The sequence below is a fragment of the Vidua chalybeata genome, chromosome 8 (genome assembly GCF_026979565.1).
Source record: "Vidua chalybeata isolate OUT-0048 chromosome 8, bVidCha1 merged haplotype, whole genome shotgun sequence".
Taxonomy (NCBI): domain Eukaryota; kingdom Metazoa; phylum Chordata; class Aves; order Passeriformes; family Viduidae; genus Vidua; species Vidua chalybeata.
The window spans coordinates 35,802,547-35,825,128 of NC_071537.1; the positions used below are offsets into that span (position 1 = coordinate 35,802,547).

The window sequence follows — 22,582 nt, forward strand, 5'->3', positions numbered from 1 at the left end:
TAACTTACCATAAAACCAACTTTTTTTAAAGGAATATAAGCATATGTTGTACCAAAAATCAACAAAGTGCTTTTGAGAGAAATTTAAGGAATCTGAGTTAAATAAAAAACTCAAAAATAATCTTACCATTGATGGCACAAATGGAGCCAAAATGCCCCCAGATCTGCAAGACATGGAGCAGACACCCATCCCAGCATTTCTGTTTTGAACAAAGGATGGAGGATTTGTACTTTCAGAGTACACAGCTGTATCATGCATGAACATGTGGCGGCACTGTCAGAGTCAACTTATAAATATAAATTATCAGTAGTCTTTAATCGAAATAAAGTTTTGAAGACCTCCAGCAATTATTCCAAAGGTTTCCCTGAACTGACTACAGGTAAGGTAAAATCCCAACTGTTCAACTCCTCACAAAACCACCCTTCAAAGAAGTTTGAACAAAGAGGTTTTCCAAGATGCCATATAGGCCAATTTAACTGGCCATCCCTGTGCTGAATGGGGAATGATTTCAAAATGTGACAGGATCTTCAGAGAGATACTGAATGCTCCCTGCAGCTCAGGCTGGAGCAGTCTCAGGCAGCAGCCTCAGGGTGCACAGCAGAAAAGTCTGTGCTTACCTCCAAACAGAAAATCACTATTTGTCAACATGAAGCTTGAAAACATCTGGTCAGATGTGTCACTTCATAGGCTGCTGAATTTTGTGCTCCTGTCCATTTTCAGTTTTAAAGAATCTCATCTAGACTGAGATAATCAAAGCATGGCTCAGAATAGCAGGATCCTCTGTAAAGAAAGTTAAAAGGTCCTCAGAGTCTTATTTCCTGATCAAATGCAAACATCTTCCACCTCAGTATCACTCCTAAATAGAGTATGTAACAGCCCCTTCAGACTGACATTGGCACCATCATTAGTGAGATGGCAAGAACAAGCTCAAGGTGGCTGCTCTCTCTATGTCTCTTGGTTTCTTCCTCTTATTCATCATCCTCCTCAGTCTCACCACTGAGCTGAGCTGCTCCTGCTCACCCTTCTCGTCCTCCTCCTCCTCCAAGGAAGGAAGACAGTGATAGGGTAGACAAGCAAAGCAGAGACATGGCTTACCAGTATCACACACCTGCACATTCCTCCCTAATGGCTCTTTGCACAGGTGAAGGGAAATAAGATGATGGAAGGAGCTGATGAGAAGCCAGTGACTGGTGCTTCCTCACACTGAGGCAACATTTACCCAAACCCCACAAGACAAGGCCAAGCACCTCCCCAGTCAACAAATCCCTGAATGATGAGACACCAGTCTGTGGGTGAACCATTCCTTTGGAAGCATCTTTCCCACAACCCTCGAGTCTGTCCATACCCAGAAGTTTGCTAGCTTTTTTTTTCTGCTGAGGGGTAATAGGTCAAAAGGTAGTCCTAAACGCAAATTGTGTCATTTCAATTCCAGTGCAAAATGAAAACAGTTTCTAGAAGATCTTATATGATAGCTTTAAATCAGAATTCAACCAAGTTTGGGTTATAGAGAATGATGTGGTATGCATGAGGAAACCCACACAAATAGCTTAGTAATTTATGGACATAAGCAAAAAAAGCTATACTAGGCAGGCCAATGGCCAGACTCTGATTTCCCTCATCACATACAAGGGTATCATCATTTTGCAACCATTTTCTCATTTAAAAAAAAAAAAAGTTCTTATAGCAGTATTACTGCTATATGATTATATTTTTTGTGACATGTATTGATACATATGATACATATTACTGGTATATGATTACATTTTTTTCCCAAAGATAACCTTATTCTTTGTCCAAAATGCAACATGAGTGAAGTTTTCTATTTTTAACCTTCTTTTACCCCACAGGTATTTTAATGATACATCAAAAAGGAAAAAAGCCCAAAGCACAAACACTCACCAATGTACAGCACTGCTCCATTTCTAGCCTGAGATGTATTTGTCATTGCTGCATGAAACAGCTAAATTAAAATATGCACCTAACAGACCTCATGCCTCAAGCAGTAATTAGATTTAAATAAAGAGCAATAGGACTAAAGGCTTATTTTTTCTGCAAAACATCCAGCTGGGGAAAAAAATAATTATCCCACTTCCTCTGCCTTTGAAGGTACATGCCTCATCCCATGACATGCCAGTTATGCCAGGAGCACGGCAAAGCTCTGCAGAGAGCACCAGATGGTGCTATTGCTTTGCTTTAAATTTAACACCCATCACCACTTTTCTTGCAGAACCTGTATTTGCAATTTATACTGCCAGAGAGGTATTAAACATTGTTCAATGTATAAACTGTCACGTCAGAAATGTTAATGTGATTTAACATAATAATTTGCCAAATTATTAAACATGACTGGTCTAATAAGGTTGCTAATTTTTTTAACTTTATTCTTTAACTTTATTCTTTATTCTTTTTACCTTTATTCTTCCATGTTCTCCACTGGTAGTCTGTGAATTAGACATGCAAAGTACATTTTTTTTTGCCACAATATTACTGCAGATTTTCAAAAGAAGCAGCACTTAACTTGATTAAAAAAAAAAAAAATCCTAATTGCTAACAGTTTCAAACACACTGAAACAGTACTATAATTCTTGCTAGGTATGACCTATCACATCCTTGGCACCAAACAGCAATAGGGCTTAAGAAGACAGTGGAACATGACAACAGAAAAAAAACCCAGAAACCAATAAATGAAAACATTTTCAGATTATTAACTCCAGAAAATCAAAGAGGACAGGAAAACAAAACAATAAAATTAAATACAGCCACTTAGACAAACAGGAAGTGGCACAGTAATGGATTTGAGTTGTCTAGAGCGTTATTTCTCCTCCCCTTGCCTCTCCCTGACAAAAAAAAAATCTCTCCTGCAAGCACAGAGTGCCCTGACAGGTTCAGGCAAGTGCACCAAAAGTGCCCTAGAATATGGTCCCCCGTAGGAGATGGACCAGTTGCTGGTGAGGATCTGCCTTTCAAATGTGATTTTCTTTTTTTTTTTCTTTTCGTTTTTGTTTTGGTTTTGGTTTGGTTTGGTCTTTTGTTTGTTTTTTTTCTTTGTTTGTTTTCTTTTGTTTTCTTTTGTTTTGTTTTTCAGGTTTCTGGAGAACAAGGTGATAAATAAAATTATTTCTTTACTCCATCCTCTATGGCTAATAAATCCAGGAGACAAGAGAGAAAACAGGAATCAATCCCAGATGCTGCTGTTGAGATTGATATTGCTTATGTTATTATTAATTAATAGATATATTATGGATTGATATGGATTATATCATTATTAATTGATTATATTATTATTAATTGATTATATTATTAATGATATATTATCAATCTGTATATATATGTGTATATATATATTTGTAGTGACAATAATAGGATTTTTTATGATACATTGCTTTACTGTTTTATATTTCTAATAATGTGTGATTTTAAGTTATAAGGTATAATATTCTGTTTATTGGCTAAAGTAACAGTTTCTTGTATTTGATTGGTATCAAGTAATTAATGTTAATCATTAATTGGTAAGAGTTTATAATGAATTATTAAGGTATGAATATTGTTCATTAAGTTACATGTATTTTAATTGTAGGTATTTTCATGTGTTCGTATGGGTTTTTATGTTAATGATTTTGGGGTTTTGTGTTATGAATATATTAGTATTTTATTAGGGGTTTTTTTTGTTAGTTTAGTTGTTTGGTGTGTAGATTATTCATTAAGTATATTTATCTATCTATGTTTTATATATGTTTTTTATATGTTTTATTGTTAAGGATTTTTGTAGAGTTCTATATAAAAATTTAAGTAGGTAGGGGAGATAAAAAGTAATTATTAATAAGATGAGTATTTTAGTTTTTAATAATGATTTAAGTTATTTAGTGATGTTTTAATTTTTGAAAATATTATATATTTTTATTTATGTGTAATTGATTTTTTTAAATTGTAATGTTTTTATAAATTGATTTCTTGTGATTTCATCAATTTATACATTTTTAAAAATGTTTTATATTTATGATTGTTTGTGAATAATAAAAAATTAAGTTGTTTTATTTTGTAAGGCAGTATGTTTAAAGATGTTTATATTTGGCAGTAATTTATTTAAAGTTATAGATGTGTTATTGTTTCATTTGGTTAGTTAATAAGTAAGTTCATTTGATGTGGTTCAAGTGTGAGTTGTAGTTATTTTAGGTGTTAAAAGAGATGTAGAACTAATAGAATTAGGTTGTTAAAAGGTTGTACGATTTTGATCCTGAGAAGTAAATTTGTGTTGGAGTGATTGGGTATTTTTGGATGGGTGTTATTTTATTTTGGTTTGGTTTTTTTTTGGTTTTTTTTTGGTTTTTTTGGATGTATTATTGTTATGTTTGGTCTTAGTGGGGTTAATTGTTTTAAATTGTAGGTTTGCTGTTTTGAGGTAACTTCTTTGTGGTTTTGTGTGGTTTGGGGGTTGTTTTGTAACTAAATATTGTACAAGTATTTATTTGTAATGGTTTTAGTCATTTTACTTTTGGTGGTTTACCTGTAATTTGGGGTATGAGTGTATAAATGTTATTTGAAGAGTTTATGTTACATGTAAGTTTTTTGATTTGCAATTTAGTGTTTGTAAAGGATAAGGTTAGTTGTGAGGAGATATACAAACGAGATACGTAGAAAAGAGATTTTTCGGATTGGTGACTGATGAACAGAGTGTATGTGGATGTGTGGTTTTAGTTAGTGTTACTTGTTTGTTCTGTTTTGGTTGTGGAACTATTTCTTTTGGGTTTTTTTTGTTGGTTGTTTTTTGGTTTTTTTGTTTGGTTTTTTTGTGTGTTTTAAATAAGGCTTGACACAGTGAGTAGGACTCTTGTATGATTTTTGTTTTTTTTTTTTAAATTGTGGAAACATAAGTATAACGTGTTCTTTAGGTTATGAAATTGACGGGACTACATTATCGGCTACTTACTAAGTATTGCAGTTGTGAGTAGGTTTTTGTAACTCTGATTTTGAAATCAAAGAAGAAAACTGAGGATACGAAGGAGGTAGAGAAGTTTATCTCCTTCTAGGACAGAAAGGGTTTAGCGCAGAAACTGCTGGGTCTAATGTGGCGCGGGGGTTTCCGTGCGCCGGCCGGGCCAGGCGCGGGGCTCGGCGGCAGGAGAGCGGCGAGCCGTGCGCGTGCGCGGGAGGCGCGCTGCCGCGGGGAGCCGAGCGGAGCCGAACGGAGCCGAGCCGAGTCGAGCGGAGCCGAGCGGAGGTGAATGGAGCCGAGCCGAGGCGAATGGAGGCGAACGGAGCCGAGCGGCTCCGAGTTGAGCCGAGCCGAGCTGCGCCGAAGAGGCGAATCCAGCCGAGTCTAGCGGAGAACAGCCCGAGTGTAGGCGAGGAGCCGAGTGGGGCCGAACCGAGCCGAGCTCCGCCGAGCGCAGCATCCCGAGCAGGGCGGGCCGCCGGGGCGGGCTCGGGGTGGAGTCGGGGCTCTCTGAGGCTCCCCGTCCTGTCCCGCTCTCTACCCCTCCTTCCTCCTCCCCGTATTCCTCTTCTTTCTCTCTCTCTTTCCCCCATTTCCCTCTCTCCCCAAAGCCGACCTCTTTCCCTCCCTTTTCGGTCTCCCCTCCCGTCTCCCCCTCTACCCTTCCTTCCTCCTCCCCGTATTCCTGTTCTTTGTCCGCAGACCCTCCCCTCCTCTCCCTCGCAAACCCAACCCCCACTGCCCTGTCCCTATCCCGCTCCTCCGTTCTATTCCTCTTCTCTCCCTCCTCTGTGCACCGTCCCTCTTCCCCGCTCCCGGCCTTTCCCTTGCCCTCCCGCTTTCCTCCACAGCCCGACCTCCCTCCATACGCTGTCTCATGCCCTGCTAGCCCTCCTCTCTTCCCGTCGCCCCGTTCCTTCTTTCCCCGCAGCCGCGGGGCCGGGGGCGCCGGAGAATAAAGCCCAGAGGGCCGGAGCCCGGCGCCCCTGGGCCCTTGCGGGAGTCCCCGCACGGGGCCGGAGGCTCTCGGCGGATCCCCCCGTGCCGGTCAAACCCCACCCGGCCCCGCCGGACCTGCGGCTTTGCCGGCATCGCGCTGAGAGCGGCCCCCGCTCTGTGCCGTGCCGTCCGTGCCGCGTCCCCGCCGTCTCTGCCGCTCCCTCTCTCTGCCCCTCGCCCGTGACAGCGAGGATGGGCAGGAGCTTCGACCCTTCTGGGGGCTGCCCCCCTTTCTTGTTGCGGCAGAGTCCCTTTCGGGGGGATGTACATGTGGAAAGGGATGGAAGCAAGTGCTGGGCTGCTGTCCAGGGCAGTTAGACTCGTTCTGTGCCTTCTTTGGGGGCCAGGAAAAAGGGGTGAAGACTCGGGGCTCTGGTGTCATTTGGGGCACCCTAAGGTCCCTAGGAGAGGGACGCACGCTGCGGCGGAGGAGCAGGTGGGTGGCGAATGAGGGGGGGTCATGCCGGGTGCCGTCCCCCCGAGGGACCCAAAGCTGTCCCAAAATGCACAGGGAGGGGGGTGTGTAGAATACTAAATCCTGTCAAGTGCTTCGTTTTTGTAGGTATTGCTAAAGAATAGGAATTTGTCTCTAAATTCATTTGGGAAGAAAGCCAGAGCATCCCCAGGTTTGAGCTGTGAGGATGAGGAGGGGCCGGCTCCTGCCGGGGGCTGTTTTAGGGGGTTTGCCTCAGCTGACTTTTGCATGGAGCTGCTGGAGAAGAGGAGTTTATGGGGGGCTCCCGGGGCTGTCCTTGGAAGCACGGTGAGAGCTTCGGACAGGGTCTGCGGGATCACCTGGATACGCACTTGGATACCTGGAGCATTGCTCAAAGGAGGTGCCGAGGGACAAACCTTTGTGCCGGGTAGCAGCAGCCAAAGAGGTGAGCCCATGTGCGTTTGTAGCAGGGACATTTCTCCTTTCCCTTTTAAATTGCATCTTGCCAATCCCTCCCCGGCGCCTCAAGGGAAAAAAAAAAAAAAAAAAAAAAAAGGAAATTCCTAGTGGGGGAAGCAACTCCTCTTCCACTATTATCTGTGTTTGAGCTGGGGAGATCCCCCTTCTCTTGTGGTTTTGAGGGTCTTGACTGAAGGAAAACCTTCCTTTTCCAGGGTGTTAGGGGTATCCCAGGGGTGTCAGGGAATCCCTGTGTTCTATTTTAAATGGCAGGGGAAAAATACTGTTGTCATATGCTGGGTTTGATTTGAGGGTAACACCACCCCCCCCCTCCATTTTCATCACCCTAAGGTTTAAACGGAGGGGGCAGCCCTGTTGTCCCTCCTTGTGAAGGGTTTGGATTGCGGTAAAAATCCCCCTTTCCCCATCGTTTGTGTCGCCGGCTGGGGGTCTATGTACAAATCACGAACGGGACGGGACTGCTGAGGAAGGCATCTCGAGCTGGTTCATTTTCTCGCATCGCTCTCATGCCATGGTTACGGCGGTGGGAAGATGCCAGCAGCTCACGTCCCCGGCAGCAGACAAAGAAGTTTAACGTAAATTCTAAGGTTAAGAGTTTTGACCAATCACACGAAGCAAAAGCATATTGACACCCGTTCTATCCCACCACTGTAAGCACACGTACCTTTGGTTAAAACAACGCTCACTTCTTTCCAATGCAATGCCTGCTCGTAAGCCTTAAAACACAACGCACAGGGCTCCATTCTTAAGCTTAGAACTTCCTAACATCTCGCTAGATATACTTTTCTGTGGCTTAGGGAGTTATTCCAGACAAGCGATAATACACAGCCCATTGTTCTATTTGTAGTTAACCTCTACTTCTTATATAATTTTTCTGCTGACAAATCTTATGTTTAGCTCGAATCGCAGTTCTGCTGTTTCTGAGGCCTGCCTTTTGCAGCTTTCCCAAAACCCTCTGATTTTAAAGGTTACCACAATTTGCGGGATTTCATTTGAGGACAAGCCCTTCTTTTCTGCTCTTATAGGGAATGAAGTTGAAGGGGAGAACACATTTATTTGCCCTTGTTGAAGTGAGGTGAGCACCTGAGTGTGGCGTCAGTTTCGGGAGCTCAACTGAAGGAGGCTGCAGCACTCGCAGCGTTTGAAGGGTTGAAATCGGGGTGTGCCCCGCTGCATTGGAGGGCGCTTCTTCTGCCCCTGGCCCGGCAGCCAAGGCTGTGGCGCGGGAGCTGCTGGCGTTGCCTGGGAAGCTGCCGAGGTGGAAGGGGACTTGGGCGCGGCCAGGCTGGCGCGGGACTGCCGGAGCCGCGCCGGAGCGAGGCGTGCGGAGCCGAGGGGAGCTTTGCCGGGCCGGCGGGCGGGAGAGGCGGCGCGGGCACTGCGCCGGTGCCGGCCGGTGCCGGCCGCCCCGTCCGCGGGGCTCGGGCGCCGCCGGGGCCCCCTGCAGCCCTCAGGAGCCGCCGGAGGAGCCGCTTTCCTGCCGGGAGCCGCGCTCCGCCCGGTGCCGGCAGCGCGGCTTTTCATTTTCCGAAGGTCCTTGGTGTAGCGGTTTGGAGGTGGTTCTTAGGAATTGGTTGTATCGTTTTATTTTGTTCGTAGCTGATGAATGATAACGGACGTGGTGTACTTCTTGAATGTTATTGTTTTTGTTTCAGGTGCTGATGACAAGGGTTTTTGGGATTGAGTATTGTTGAATATTTTTTTCTCGAGGATTTGTTAGATTTTTTTTGTGTTGATTTTTTTTTTATTATTTAGTAATATTTTTATGTTAAAAATATAATTAAAACAGTAAAATTTTAACAGGGTTTGTTGTTTAAGGTTTACAAGGGTTTATATGGGTCATACCATGAAGTAGAGGGTAGGTTTATAATTCTGCAGTAGTGGGTTTTATAAGTGTGAGTATGTAGTGTTCATTTTGACGGGTCTTAGGTACTGTCCTGTAGTTAATCAGTGAGGTATGTATAATATTGGGAATTGCATTATTGTTTATTGAATTAGAGAGGTTTTATTCATTCAGTTTGTTTGATTGTCGTGTATGTTTTGTTGTTGCAGAGAATCTGGGAAATACTGATTATGGTAACAGGTTTCTTTGGTGTTCTTGATTGTAGCTGAGCAAGGGGCCACAGTCGGTGACTCTAGGAAACTGCCAGCGGGCGAGGCGGCCTTCCTCGGCACCGGACGTGGATTCTCATCCCCGGACGTCCCAGAGATAAGTCGAGGGCTAGGACCCTGAGAGGGAGTGGAAGCGAGGCGCTGGGAGGGCTTTTGGAGGCAGCTTTGGAGATGGGGGTGGCCCTTTAGGCCACATAAAGGAAAAGCCTCACAGTGCTGAAGTGCTCAGGGCAGAGCAGTGCCGGTGCACGGTGTGTCACTTGTCTGTCGTGCCTTCTGTGTCTTTTGCCTTAGTCCTTTGAGGGGCTTATCGGAAGCCCGGGTGTCCATCTTCGCATCTCTCATCTCTGTGTTCCTCGGCCCCGTGCTGATTCCTTCTTACCTTTGGCTCGGGATCCCGGACAGGCCTTGGAGTAGCATCCGGTCAGATGTCTTTTGAGGTCTTGTTCTGGGCTGTTCTTGACAGCTGTGGTTTGTGACAATTGTGACAGCAAGGATGCGTTCTAGCAGATTAGGACTCGTAGCAATGCGGAGATCCATAGAGCATTCTGACGCTAGGATTCTCGGGCATCCTTCTCTGCCTTGCTTGGAATAGGTCATTCAGTTAGCATCTTGTTCCTGCAGGGCTCTCTGTGCCTTAGAGGCTCGCCATCAGTCTCAGCTAGGTCATCTCATTCTGCAGTCTCTGGCTCCCTGAGGGCATTCTTCTCGCTCAGAGCTTTCTCCCCCTGTTGTGTCCCCTTGTTTGTCTTGTTCTGTGTCACGGGTGTCTGGGTATTTGGCCTGGAGCTGCTCTGCCCTGCTGCATAGCCTGGTGTAGGTCTAGAATGGGGCGTGTCCTGGGGTGTAGGAGGAGGGGTTGGGGAAGGCAGTCTAGGGTTGCCATGGGAAACAGCAGTTGTATGAGTTCTCCACCCCCTTTTGTAAGAGAATTGTACCCTCCCCCTGTCCTGTCAGTTATTGTTCAAGTCTGCCCCTTAGCCTAGAATCTTCTCTGTTCCACGTTATCCCTTTGGTTCTTCCACCAAGAACACTCCTTTCCCTTTTCCCCACTGGTTAATGTTATATTTTCCCTCCCTTTAGCCTTCTCCCGATTGTACCCTTGAATGCTAAACCCTCCTACCCCTACGCAGTAAAAGAATCCTCACCCCGCCCTTCGGGGCTCTAGGAATCTGCCTCCCTTCTGCTTCGTTGTCTCCCTGTTTGCCCCTTCTGCGACCCTTCAATAAACGAGCAGGATTTCAGCAGCCCGAGTGTCCCTCCCGTCCATCTGGTGGACCCTCAGATGTACCAGCTATCCGAGCTTTGTGCCGAGAGGCTAAAAGCCACCACGGCTCGGCAACTGACACAGACCGGTCCTTTTCCCTGGGAAAGAAAAGCGGCCAGCCCAGGTTCCTGATGTCAGTTTGTAGGGTTCCCTTGGGACTGTCAGGGCAGCACAGGTTTGAGGTGGGGGCAGCTTGGGTCTGCGACACATCCTCGATCGTTTGGATTTTGGAGGTGTCCGGCCACTCAGGGCCACAGGCCCCTGGAGACACAGACCGGTCCTTTTCCCTGGGAAAGAAAAGTGGCCAGCCCAGGTTCCTGATGTCAGTTTGTAGGGTTCCCTTGGGACTGTCAGGGCAGCAGAAATTCTCGGTGGTGATAGTTTGGGTGTGGGACTCAGCCTGCCTTATTCAGGTTTGTGGAGGGAACAGCCCATTTAGGGCCACAGGCCCCTTCAACTTGATCCCCAGCCCTTTTCCCTGTGAAACAAAAACTACCACTCCAGATTCTTGATGCTAGTTTGCAGGAGGTTCTTGTCACTGCCAGGGCAGCCCGAAATTTCGGTGGGGGCAGTTTTGCTCCCTTGTAAATCTTGCCCCGTTCGGACCTTGAGGTTGCATAATATCATTTGGGGCCACTGACCTCTGGACCCAATCGCTGGTCCTTTTCCCTGTAAAAACAAACTCTCTCTCACCGTGTGTTGATGTCTGTTCACTGGTGGTGTGCTTCACTCCAAGGGCAGCAAGAGTTCTTGGTGTTGGCATCTGTTGTCTGTGAGAAATCGTTCGCTGTCTGCAATTTTGGATGCAATTCCTGTTTGGCTAGGGGCACACAGAGAGGAAAGACTGTTAATTTCCTTGGAAAGCAAAGTCTGACACCCCATTGTTTAAGGGGCAGACAAAGGGCTGCGTAGGGGAGGGAACTCCCCACAGGACCTTTCTTCACCGCATCCCCCACTCCAAAGTGTCGCAGCCCCCCGTGTGACAAGCCGCTTTCAGAGGGTTACCTGGGCACACCTGCACAGGGAGCTGCTAGTCCAGAGGGCCTAACAGGGCTATTCCAAGCGTTCCTCCAGGAACTATGGTTGGAACATCCAGCAGGGACTGGGGAGCAGCCAGACCCACCTGGGCACGGAGCATCCCTTTGAGAAAATGCCAAGGGAAGAGCCCTCTTGCCAAGGGGCAGCACCTGAGCAGGCCAGGCAGCATGTGGGGTTCCAGGGGAGAGCTTTCAGCTTTCCCCTTTTATTGTGTCAGCCCTTCCCTAGAACCTCCAGACCTTCCACAGCAGTCCCAGAAAAGAGAGGGCTTAGTAGGAGAAAAGGAGTTTAAATTGAGAGAAAAAGCTTCCTTTTCCATTATTTCTTGTGTTCAAATCGTGAGGGAATCCACTTCCCCTGCAATTTTAATGGTCTCAGTGGAAAGAATCCCTGCCTTTTCTATGCTGTTAGGGGTGTTAATTGACAGGGAATCCCCATTTTCCATTATTTTCCAGACTAAATAGAAGGGGAAAACCTTGATAATGTTTTTTATGGGTTTGAATTAAGGGTAACTGCCTTTGAATTAAGGGTAACCCTTTGTGTTGTCCTAAGGCTTAAATTGAGGGGAAAGCCCAGCTGCCCCTCCTTTCTTAAGGGTTTGGATTGAGGGGAAATCCCTCTTTCTTCATCACTGGAGAGATTTAAAGCGAGGAAAACCCCTCTTTTCCCAATATTCTCGGGGATTGAATTAAAGGGCAGAAGACATTCATTTGCCATTGTATCAGTTTCAGCGGAGGTAACTGCCCCATTTCCTCCTGTTAAAGGCTTCACTTGAAGGAGGCTCTGTCTTTTTCAGCATTTTAAGGGTTTAAAACTACCTTTCAGGGCAATTCTTTCTGCACCCTAGGACTAAATATCTCAGATCAGGGCAAGCCTGGCATGTACTTAACCTTTATGCTGCCCGGGAGGCTATTATTTTTCTTATTTTTATTTATAATGTAGATAGCCCTAAGTAGTAGTCCCAAGGAGACAGACTGTTCATATAATTCGTATTCTTCTCCACCCTACTTAGTCACAAGTGGAGTACTACTTAGTAGTCACTGAGGAATAATTATATAAGTTAACAGCAAATTACCCAACTTATCTAGCTATGCTGCCTAAAAACAAAGTTTTATTTCTTTTTTTATTTTCAAATAAACAAAGTTTATTTCTTACCAGCTTTCTACCCCTTTGCTCCAAGTAGTTGTAGCAAAAAAGGAAGTGCTGTCATTTCCCTGGAGAGTTTTCTTCTGTATCAAGCCCTTTACTCCCCTTGAATTCAAGTCAGAGGAGCCAAACAGCTGCAGCCACTCTGAGGGCTTTTATACCCGGTGGGATTTGCCCCTCTCCTTTCCCAGGCATTGTGGGGTTAATATACCCCCAATCAGGGGTATATTAACCCCAGCCTTTGCCCAGGGCCTTCATTCCCTCGCTGGAATCTGCTGGGATAAGAGCTCTCCTCTCATTTTGGTGAAGAGGCTTTTTCAGCTTATCTCAGGTTGTTTTCAGCAGGTGCTTTTGGGCATCTAAAGCAACAGAGGCTTTGAAGAGACTGTGAAGGAAACAACGTTGAATACAGGGAGTATTTAAGTTCATGATTTGGGTTTTGCATTCAGGGGTGGTAAGGTGTTTTTGTAATTTATGATTTTGTTTTGTTGGTTTTTTTTTTTTTTTTTTAGGAGGAGTCCAACTTCCTGCAACTCCAGGTTGTGTCAAGTACAACATTTTTTCAGCAGATTTATCGCGTCACAAAAGGTATCTGCCCTGTGTCAAAGATGATGTTTGAGATTGAGGCTTCAGATGAGTTGAGGATTGTGACTAGGAGAGGGAGAGTGAGCAGGGTGCCTGGTTAGGAGTTATTGTGGGGGGTTTTGAAGGCAGCAGGGTGAGAAATGGTGTCTATTTGAGGACCCCCCCAAGGCTTTTCACAAGCATAGCAGAGGCATTCATGTGTCGTACAGCACACGAGCTCATCCACTGCGCTCACAGAAATACCATGTAACTTTGCCTCTCTCTAATCCAGGTGCCACATAATAACAGCCATAGCCTTGGACTCAGGATGAAGCTGGAGACTTGAGGACCCAGGCACACTCAGAAGAGGATAAGTAGCTGACTTGCTGGGATTTGGCCCACGTAACACTAAACTCATGCATTGATTTTGCTGTTCTTTATTGTAGCTGACTAAGAGGCTAACAGGCGATCACATGGCCCTCCGAGGTAGACTCATTTCAGGTCCAACCTGGATTCACATCACCGATCATCCAAAAGATAAGTCGGGGCCACAGCCTGGAGATGGGAGTAGTGGATTGGAAATTCCTGGGATAGATTTGAAAACTAGCAGAGGATAAAGGGATATCTTCTAAGGGGCCTCTTAGGACAGCTAAAGGGAGAGGCTCTACTTTTGATTGCAGCTGTAGGGTGTGCAGTGCAGAACAGTTCCGGTCCGTGTTGTGTTGTCCCGTGTACCCTGTTATCTGGTGTGTCTTTGGGGTCCCTTGGATCAGATATCCTTGCATTTTCCCCTCAAGGGCCTTAACACAAGCATCAGCCATCATCTCTGGGTTCTCGAACGCTCGCGCTTCTCGGCACGGCGCCGATATCATTCGTTCTTTTACCGGCAGGCTCGGCCGTCTCTCTCGGTCGCATCTCCAAAGCATCGAGTCGGACGTCTTTTGAGGCCTCCTTCCCGGCCGTATCACCATCCATCCTTTCCAGCCACGAGCTGTAACATCCTGGGGCTTACAAGATTGTATGGATATGGAAAGCATTCTAAATGTAGCATTGTCTCACAGCCATCCTGATCATTGTGACCAACAGTTCTTTTAACGGGTCACTCTGTTCCAGTCTTCTCCAGGAGCTCTTCTGCTCCTTAGAGCCTCCTCCATCCACCGCTGCCAAAGCATCGGTCATCTCTTTTGGCATCCTCTCACTCCTTGCCATTATTCTTGCCAGGAAGTTATCATCCTTGTGTCACGCCGTTTGTATCATAATGTGTTGTTTGTGTTTAGCGTCCCCTCGTTTGTCCCGTCCTGTGTCATGGGTGTCTGCACATATTTGTCCCAGAGCTGTTCTGCCCTGCTGCATAGCCTGGTGTAATAGGATAAGTCCTGGGGACTTGAAATTTGCAGTGCAGGGTGTAGTTGGACTCTAGATGGTATTCCTAGATTGACATAAGGTGTTTTCAGCTGTTAAGTTATCTTGCAACCATTTGACTTTTGTCCTAACTCTCTTTCAGATTCAGGTGGATTAAATCTGTGGCAGAGCCCCCCAGTCCCTGGAGAGGGGGTTCCCCTGAGCAGGTCAGTCACCGTTTGTCTCTGCAGTGGAAGTGTAAATGGTGATTGTGTGTTACAGTACTGTTTTCTGTCTTTATTTTTAGGCATTAAATCTGGATCTCTGCAGTCAAGGTGAGCAGTGACCGGTTGCAGGAACCGTTGTTCTCACTCAGGTCTCAATTTCTGGCGCAACTCTAAAGCCTCCGTTCTCGTTTGTGTGCTTTAGGCAATCCACTCGGAGTATTATTGCCAAGCCCCCGTCACCAACCAGCCGATGGACCGGGTTTCCTGTGCTTGTGAGTCCTCTGGAAGTATTTCAGGACCGTGATGAAGCCTTGAAATTTTGTATTTCAAGGTCCCATCCAGGCAGCCTTTGGCAATGGCCGAGGAGTTGCAGTGAGTCGCCAAGGTAGGGAGGGGGAGCCAGGGTCCACTTAGGTTTCAGCAATGCCGAGTCACTTTGTCTCTTCTTAACCCAGGCGTACCCTGCGATGACGGCGTCAGCCTCCGAGCACGGCCAAAGCGTGCGGCCCAAGAAGCCGGGCATTCTGAGGAGAACGGTGAGTAGCAGAATTGCTGGGTTTTGTCCGTTGTACAGCTAAGATCACGCAGTGATGTCTGGTGTTCTCGATTGTAGTTGAGCAAGGGACTACAGCCTGGTAATCGTAAGAAAATTCCCAGCAGGCGAGGCGGCCTCCATTCGCACGCAACGTGGATTCTCATCCCCGGACATCCGAGAGATAAGTCGAGGGCTACGACCTTGAGAGGGGATGAAAGGGAGGCACTGGGAGGGCTTTTTGAATCAGCTTTGGTGGCAGGGATGTGCAAGAAGTATCCACTTAGGCCACCTAAAGGGAAAGTGTTTCTTTTGATCACAGTGCTGAGGTGCTCAGGGCAGAGCAGTCCTGGTGTGTGTTGTGTCACTTGTCTATTGTGCATTCTGTGTGTTTGGGTATTTCGTGTCACATGTCTTTTTTACCTTAGCCCTTTGAGGGCCCTATCGGAAAGCCCGGCCTCATTTTTGGCATCCGCGATCTCCGCATTCCTTGGACGGGCACTGGTGCAATAGGACTCTTGATTCTGGAGGTCAGACAGGCATCTGAATTGCATCTCGCTTTAGAAGCATCCAGTCAGATGTCTTTTAAGGTCTTGCTCTGAGCTGTGTCAACAGCCACACACCGCAATGATCCCTTATAGCCGATTAGGACCGATAAGAATGCAAAGCTAGCTAGAGCCTTCGGACCATAAAATTGTTGGACATTCATCTTTGCAGTTCTCTTAAGAAATCATTCTGTTAGCATCTTGTTCCTGCAGGGTTCTCTGAGCCTCATCAGCTCTGAGCGGTCCGTCTTACCTAGGTCATCTCGTTCCGCATTCTCCCGGCGCTCGCCGGCATTCTTCTCACCGAGAGCTCTCTCTCCCTGTCGAGTCCCCTTGTTTGTCACGTTCTGTCCTGTGTCACGGGTGTCTGCACGTATTTGTCCCGGAACTGCTCTGCCCTGCTGCATAGCCTGTAACGGGACAAGTCCCAGGAGTTGAAATTTCTGATGCGGGGTGTAGTTGGGCTCTAGATTGTATTTGTAGATTGACATGTTTGGTGCTGTTAAGTTATCCTGCAGCCATTTGACATTACTCCTACCTTTCTTTCAGATGCAGGCGGATTAAATCTGTGGCAGAGCCCCCAATCCCGGGTCAAGGGGTTTTCCCTGAGAAGGTCAGTTGCTGTTTGTGTTTACAGGGGAAGCATAAATGGTGACTATGTTACAGCACTGTTCTTTGTCAATTATTAGGAAGTCCAGGCAGATAGCTGCAGCCAAGGCCAAGTGTGCCAGGTGAGCAGTGGACAGAAGCAGTTGTTCTCGCACAGGTCTCAGTTTCTGGTGCACCTCTAACCATCCGTTCTCATTTGCATGCTTTAGGCCGTCCACTCGGTGTACGCTAAGCCCATGTCATCAGGTGGCGGACGGACCGGGTTTCCTGCACTCGTGAGCCCTCCGGAAGTATGATGGGACCCCGTGATGAAGCCCACACATCTTGTATTTCAAGGTCCCATCTGGGTAGCTCACGGGAACGGCCGAGGAGCTGCGGTGAGTCGGGGAGGTAGGGAGGAGGAGAGGGGGTCCACTCCAGTTTCAGCTGTGCCCAGTCACCTTGTCTCCACTTAACCTAGGCGTACCTCGTGACGGCAGCGTCGGCCTCGGAGCACGGCCGAAGCGTGCGGCCCAAACGCCAGGGCCCTCTTAGGAGAAGGTGAGTAGCAGAATTGTCAGGTTTTGGCCCGTGTGCTGTTAAGATTATGCACTGATGTTTCCTTTTCTTTGTCTTGGCAGACGAAGAGATAAGAGCCTGGTGACAGCTGGAACTTCCCAGACGGGGAGGTGGCCTTCTTTTGCACTTGACAGGGATTTGCACGCCCAGAAGTGTGCAAGATAAGTTGAGGGCTATGACCCACTGAGGGGAGGGAAGCGGGGTGCTGGCTTGGGACTGCCTGGAAGGGATTTTGGAGTCTGCTTTGGAGATGGGGATGTCCAAGAAGTGTCTCGTTAGGCCACCTAAAGGGAAAGTGTCTCTTTTGATCTCAGTGCTGAGGTGCGCAGGGCAGAGCAGTTCCGGTGTGTGTCGTGTCACTTGTCTCTTGTGCATTCTGTGTTGTTTGGGTCTGTCACGTCGCTTGTCTTTTTTTACCTTAGCTGTCTGAGGGTCATCTTGGCATCTGTGATCTTTGCGTTCCTCGGCCCAGCCCCAACGCCACAGGCCTTTTGACTCGGGAGTCCCGACAGGCATCGCAGTCGTATCTGTCTTTAGAAGCATCCGGTCAGATGTCTTTTAAGGTCTCGTTCCGAGCGGTAGCGACAGCCGCGCACCCCAACGATCCATTATAGCGGCTTAGGACTCGTGAGAATGCCAAGCTAGGTAGCTCATTCTTACCGTAGGCTTTTCAGGCATCCGCTTGTGCAGTTCTCGGAAGACATCGTTTTCTTAGCATCTTCTTCCTGCAGGGTTCTTTGAGCCTCATCAGCTCCGAGCCGTCCGTCTCACCTAGGTCATCTCGTTCCGCAATCTCTCTGTCCTCGCGGGCATTTTTCTCGCCAAGAGATTTTTCTCCTCGTGGCGTCCCCTCGTTTGTCGTGTCCTGTCCTGTGTCACGGGTGTCTGCACATATTTGTCCCGGAGCTGCTCTGTCCTGCTGCATAGCCTGGTGTAATTGCACAAGTCCTGGAGACCTGCAATTGGGAATGGGGGATGTAGTTGTATTCTAGATGGTATTCCTAGATTCTCACAGGATCCTTGGACCTGTTAAGTTATCCTACAGTTGTTTGAATTTTCTCCTAACTTTCTTTCAGATGCAGACATTTAAGATCTGTGGCAGAGCGCCCCTCCTGGGTCAGGGGGTTTTCCCTGAGAAGGTCAGTCGCTGTTTGTATTTGCAGGGGAAGCATAAATGGTGACTATGTTACAGCACTGTTCTTTGTCTATTATTAGGAAGTCCAGGCAGATAGCTGCAGTCAAGGCCAAGTGTGTCAGGTGAGCAGTGGACAGAAGCAGTTGTTCTCGCACAGGTCTCAATTTCTGGTGAAAGTCTAAGCATCCCCTTTTTTTTTTTTTTTTTTTTTTTTTGTTTTAGGCAGTCCTCTTGCGAGATGTCTCTGATCCCAGATGTCTGAGGCCAGGTGGGTGCAAGCTTAAGGTGTAGGTGGGCGTACTTGTTGGGTCAGGGTGGTGGTCTTTTCTCAGTATCTCAGTGTAGTTTTTTTTGCTTTGTTTCTTTGCAGGTGTCATTGCTGCCCTAGGCGTGTGAAGGAATAGAGTCAAGCGGGTGAGTCGGCATTTAGGCAGGGTGACTCATAGGTGACCGTTATGCGGCAGCACGCTAAGCCTGTGCCTTTTCCTTTTGTAGGTATCCTCCTGGCAGCCTGTTGAGTCGCGTCAAGATTTCAGGTGAGCCGGGGCAGCGGTGCGTCAGAGTTCCGGGGATTCCTCTTTTGCAGGGCGCCAGTTGCATTTTCTGTTTTGTCTTAGGTACCGTGAGGAGGCGCATAGCTGAAGTTTGGAAACGGCAGCACCGAAGTGGATGTAGAGAACGTGTCGCCGTCCACGTCCGGCTGACGATGGATTTTGTCCGGTCGTCTTGCAAAAGCTAATTGTCGGGGCCAGTAGGTGGGAGAAGGGGAAAAACCTTTACTATCACAGGAGACAATTTGATGTTAGCTTAGAGGAGAGGCCCATAGTGGGACGGGCCCCTTGGAAGCAGAGGGAGAGGGTTTCTCCTCAGCCTCACCAGAGTCTTCGCCGGGCAGGGCAGTTCCGATCCATCTTCGCGTCCTCGCGAGGTTTGCGTCGGCGGCCTTCTTCGACTCTCGATGTCGTCGTGGATCTTTTCACCCGAGGAGCCCGCCTTCACGTCCAGAGCTATAGCCACGGTCACGCCGTAGTCATCGCTTTCTTGTCTAGGCCTACTGAGCTTCTTAGGCTTCCTCTTAAGTCCTTTGGCACTAACATCTTGAAAGGAGTTAAATTTCATCATCACATGCTATTGCCCTAGGGCTTTCTTTCCTTTGGCATCATCGGCCTATGACTCATCTTGGACTAGCAATCTTGGGTCCATAAGGTGGAACTGCCAGGCAGTTTCCACTCGTGTCCGTGTTATGTCGTCCGTGTCATGTCGTCCGTGTCCGTGTTATGTCGTCCGTGTCCATTGATTTCTGCGTCATATGCCTTTGTTACATCTCGAGGCTTTATCGGCATTGTTCTCTGCCGTATCGGCCATATTTTACTCGTGTACCTTCCTGGATATCGCTTATTCCAGCATCGTTACATTTTTACTTATTGAGACGGGAAGAAGTACAGGAGACGTTCTCATTCATCTTCCTTCTTACCTTTGGTAGCGCCTTCTCTTCCCGTGCTATTCTCTTGGACTTCTAGAGGGAGCGTATTAGACCCTCATCACCTGACCGCAGTAGTTCCGTAGCTTGCGCCTTCTCAAAGGGTATAGGGCTCAACAATTAATCTTCCGGAGAGTTACGTCAAGTCCTCACTTATATTGTATCTATGTTGGCTTATATTGTACGTGCTTAGGTTGTACCTACCTATGTTGGCTTATACTGTATGTGCTTATATTGTATGTACTTATGTCGTATGTACCTATGTCGGTTTATATTGTATGTACTTATACTCTATGTACCTACACTGGCTTATATTGTGCATATATTGTATGTACCTACCTTGGCTTATGTTGTACATGCCTCTGTTATGCCACTTACAATCGGAGCTGCCCTGCCCAGGCACGTAGTCACGGTTAGGTAGAGCAGTTATAAAACTTTACAGTTCATCTGTCTTCTATGGGGGTTTTGGGTACAAAATTTATGGACCCGGAGCGGGAATAGCTCCTAGCCGTCAGGTAGTCACTCGTCGACCGCCTCCCGTCATCTCTGTCGTCTCGCAGGTCCCCGGGTCCCTACACGTTATCCCGGAATCTACCGCTGGACATCAAAGAGCCGCGGTCAGAAGATGCGTCGAAGCGTCAGCGTAGCGTTTCAAGTAAGGGTCGCAGTCAGCGTGTAAGCGGAAGAGCGTGTGAGAGAGCGTGATTGTCCGTGTCTGTCTGTGAGAGCTTGTGTCTGCAGGTGTGAGTGTGTGTTGACCGGTTCTAACCTTGTGCGTATGGCCTTTGCCTTTCAGGTTTTTCAGCTCATTTTTAAATTTAGAATAAAAAATCCCCAGCCAGGGCTTTTTTTTTTTTCCCCCCCGGCTGGGTTTTTTTTCCTCTGTCCCGGCCAGTCCGCGAGGCGACGTTCATCGCCAAAGTTTGAAGGCGGACCGTCCTGGGACCGGGGTTTTCGTCAGGCAGGAGGATTTTTTTGGAGGCTCCCGGGAACCACGTTCCCGAGGAACAACGATTGCCGGGGCGTAACGGAGCGGTTGAAACGAGAGCGACAGTGAGTTTGCGTGCAATGTGAAGGAGGTGGTCACGGTGGATGACTGTTGTTTTCTGTATGCTATTTTTGTTTTGGTCTTTCCTCTAACAATCAAACAAAATGTAATGTAAATAGAAAAAAGGTTATATTGTGTTAATATGCGTTTGGTTTCTATTGCCCCGTATTGTTCCGTGTTTGCATTTGCCGCCGCATTTCCACATACGGCTCCGTACGTAAGTCGGATTTCTACCGGTCAGCGTACGGATTGTATCTACGCTCCCATTTGTATACATCGTTTCCATGTGTTTTGCTGGAGTGTAAATAAAAAAAATTATTCATTAAAGTTGAATCAACCCTAATAATGATGCCCCCCGCTCCCTCCCCCTCCCCCTTTGGCTCCTGTGTTTTTTTGGTGTGGTTTTTTTTTCCCCACTGTATTTCTTCCTTTGCTTCTTCTCTTAGTTTTCTTTCTGTCACATCATTTCTGTCCGTCCCTAACTTTGTTTCTGTTTCTCACTGTTTCTAACTCTCTCTCTCTCTGCTTCTCTATTTCCCTGTATGTCTTTTCTTCTGTTTCTCTGTTTCACTATTTCTATTTATTTTTCTCTCTAGTTGATGCTTTTACTCTTTATTTCTTTTTCTCTCCAGCTTCTCTTCTTTTTTTTCTCTATTCTTTTGTCCTCTTTTTCACTCTCACCCTCTTTCTTTTTCACTGTAACCCTTCTCATTTTTTACTCTTTGCCATTCTTTTCCTATTTCTTTTCGTCTCTTAAGTAGTCTCTTAAGTAGTCTCTTAAGTCTGTCTTTTTCTTTCTTTCCATCTTTTCATTTCTAACTTTGTTTCCCTTTCTAGCTTTCAAAAAGCAGCAGTAGAAACTTTCAGGCTCCCTGGGAGTAAAACAAAAAACAAACTTTAAATAATTATTAAAAAAAAAAAGAATTTACTCCCCGGGAGCCTGAAACTTTCTACTGCTGCACCGGACATATAGTTTTTCTTCTTTTTTATATATACCTATACAACCCCTAATTAGTGCTCCACCTGCCACATTACAATACCCACTACCCACATCACCCCCACCATGTAGACACCGCCATCTTGCTCCCCATCACGTGACCCGATGGGCGCCACCATCTTGCTCCCTGTCACATGACCACACGGATGCCGCCATTTTGTAGAGCTAAGGAGCTGCGTTCAGGGTTAGGGGGCAGGGGTTAGGGTTGCGGTTAGGGTTGGGTTAGGGTTGCGGTTAGAGGTTGGGGTAAGGGGTTAGGGTTAGGGGTTAGGGTTAGGGTCAGTTTGTAGGGTTCCCTTGGGACTGTCAGGGCAGCACAGGTTTGAGGTGGGGGCAGCTTGGGTCTGCGACACATCTTCGATCGTTTGGATTTTTGGAGGTGTCCGGCCACTCAGGGCCACAGGCCCCTGCAATCACAGACCGGTCCTTTTCCCTGGGAAAGAAAAGTGGCCAGTGTTGGGGAAGATGAAATAGCAAGGCCCTATAAATATGATGGCCTGGCAAAAGAATCAGAGAATACAGATATCGAGATGAAAACAAGGTTTGAAATACCAAACCTGAATCACTGAGCATCTCGAAAACAATAATGCAATCCCCCCTTTCTGATAGATCCTAAGGTCAAATGGAATGTTTTCTCTCACCCCCCAATGTGTGGTTCATCCCATACCTGTAACTCTCCCCTGAAGTATCAGGTATCTGTAACCCCATTGGCCCAAGTCCTGTCCCAGCCCACCTTGAAGCCCCCTGATAAGGTGTGGCCGACAGACCAGACGCTCTCTCTTGGACTTTCCTGCTGGGACGCCCACCTGGCACCCTCTCTCTCTCTCTCTCTCTCTGTCCCCCTGCTCTCCCTGGGCCTGCTTGGAGTTGCGGCTAGCAACTCCAAGCAGGGCCCTTCATCCTTTACAATAAACCATATGCTCTAAAGACCGGGCTTCAGAGATCCTTCGTCACCACCCATCCAAACCGTCCTGGAGTCCAGCAGTCCCCGCAGATTGGCGCCCAACGCGGATGACCGACCCCCACAGACCGGCAACCCCACGTGTCTGAAGACCTCTTCAGCTTTTCTACCTGTGGGAGACTTCTCCATGCACGGTAACTAAATAACCAGTTGAAGCCTCCTAATCGGTGTTGT

The 22,582-nt window shown here is 47.2% G+C and overlaps 1 long non-coding RNA gene across 1 annotated transcript; it reads left to right on the top strand.

The window, feature by feature from the left end:
* The first annotated feature begins 16,456 nt into the window (after positions 1-16,456).
* Positions 16,457-20,783, top strand: LOC128791898 (uncharacterized). The gene is made up of 7 exons (XR_008432218.1): positions 16,457-16,769; positions 16,850-17,926; positions 18,003-18,044; positions 18,145-18,190; positions 18,293-18,336; positions 18,418-18,458; positions 18,540-20,783. It is a non-coding gene; the product is annotated as an uncharacterized LOC128791898 (long non-coding RNA).
* The last annotated feature ends 1,799 nt before the right edge of the window (positions 20,784-22,582 follow it).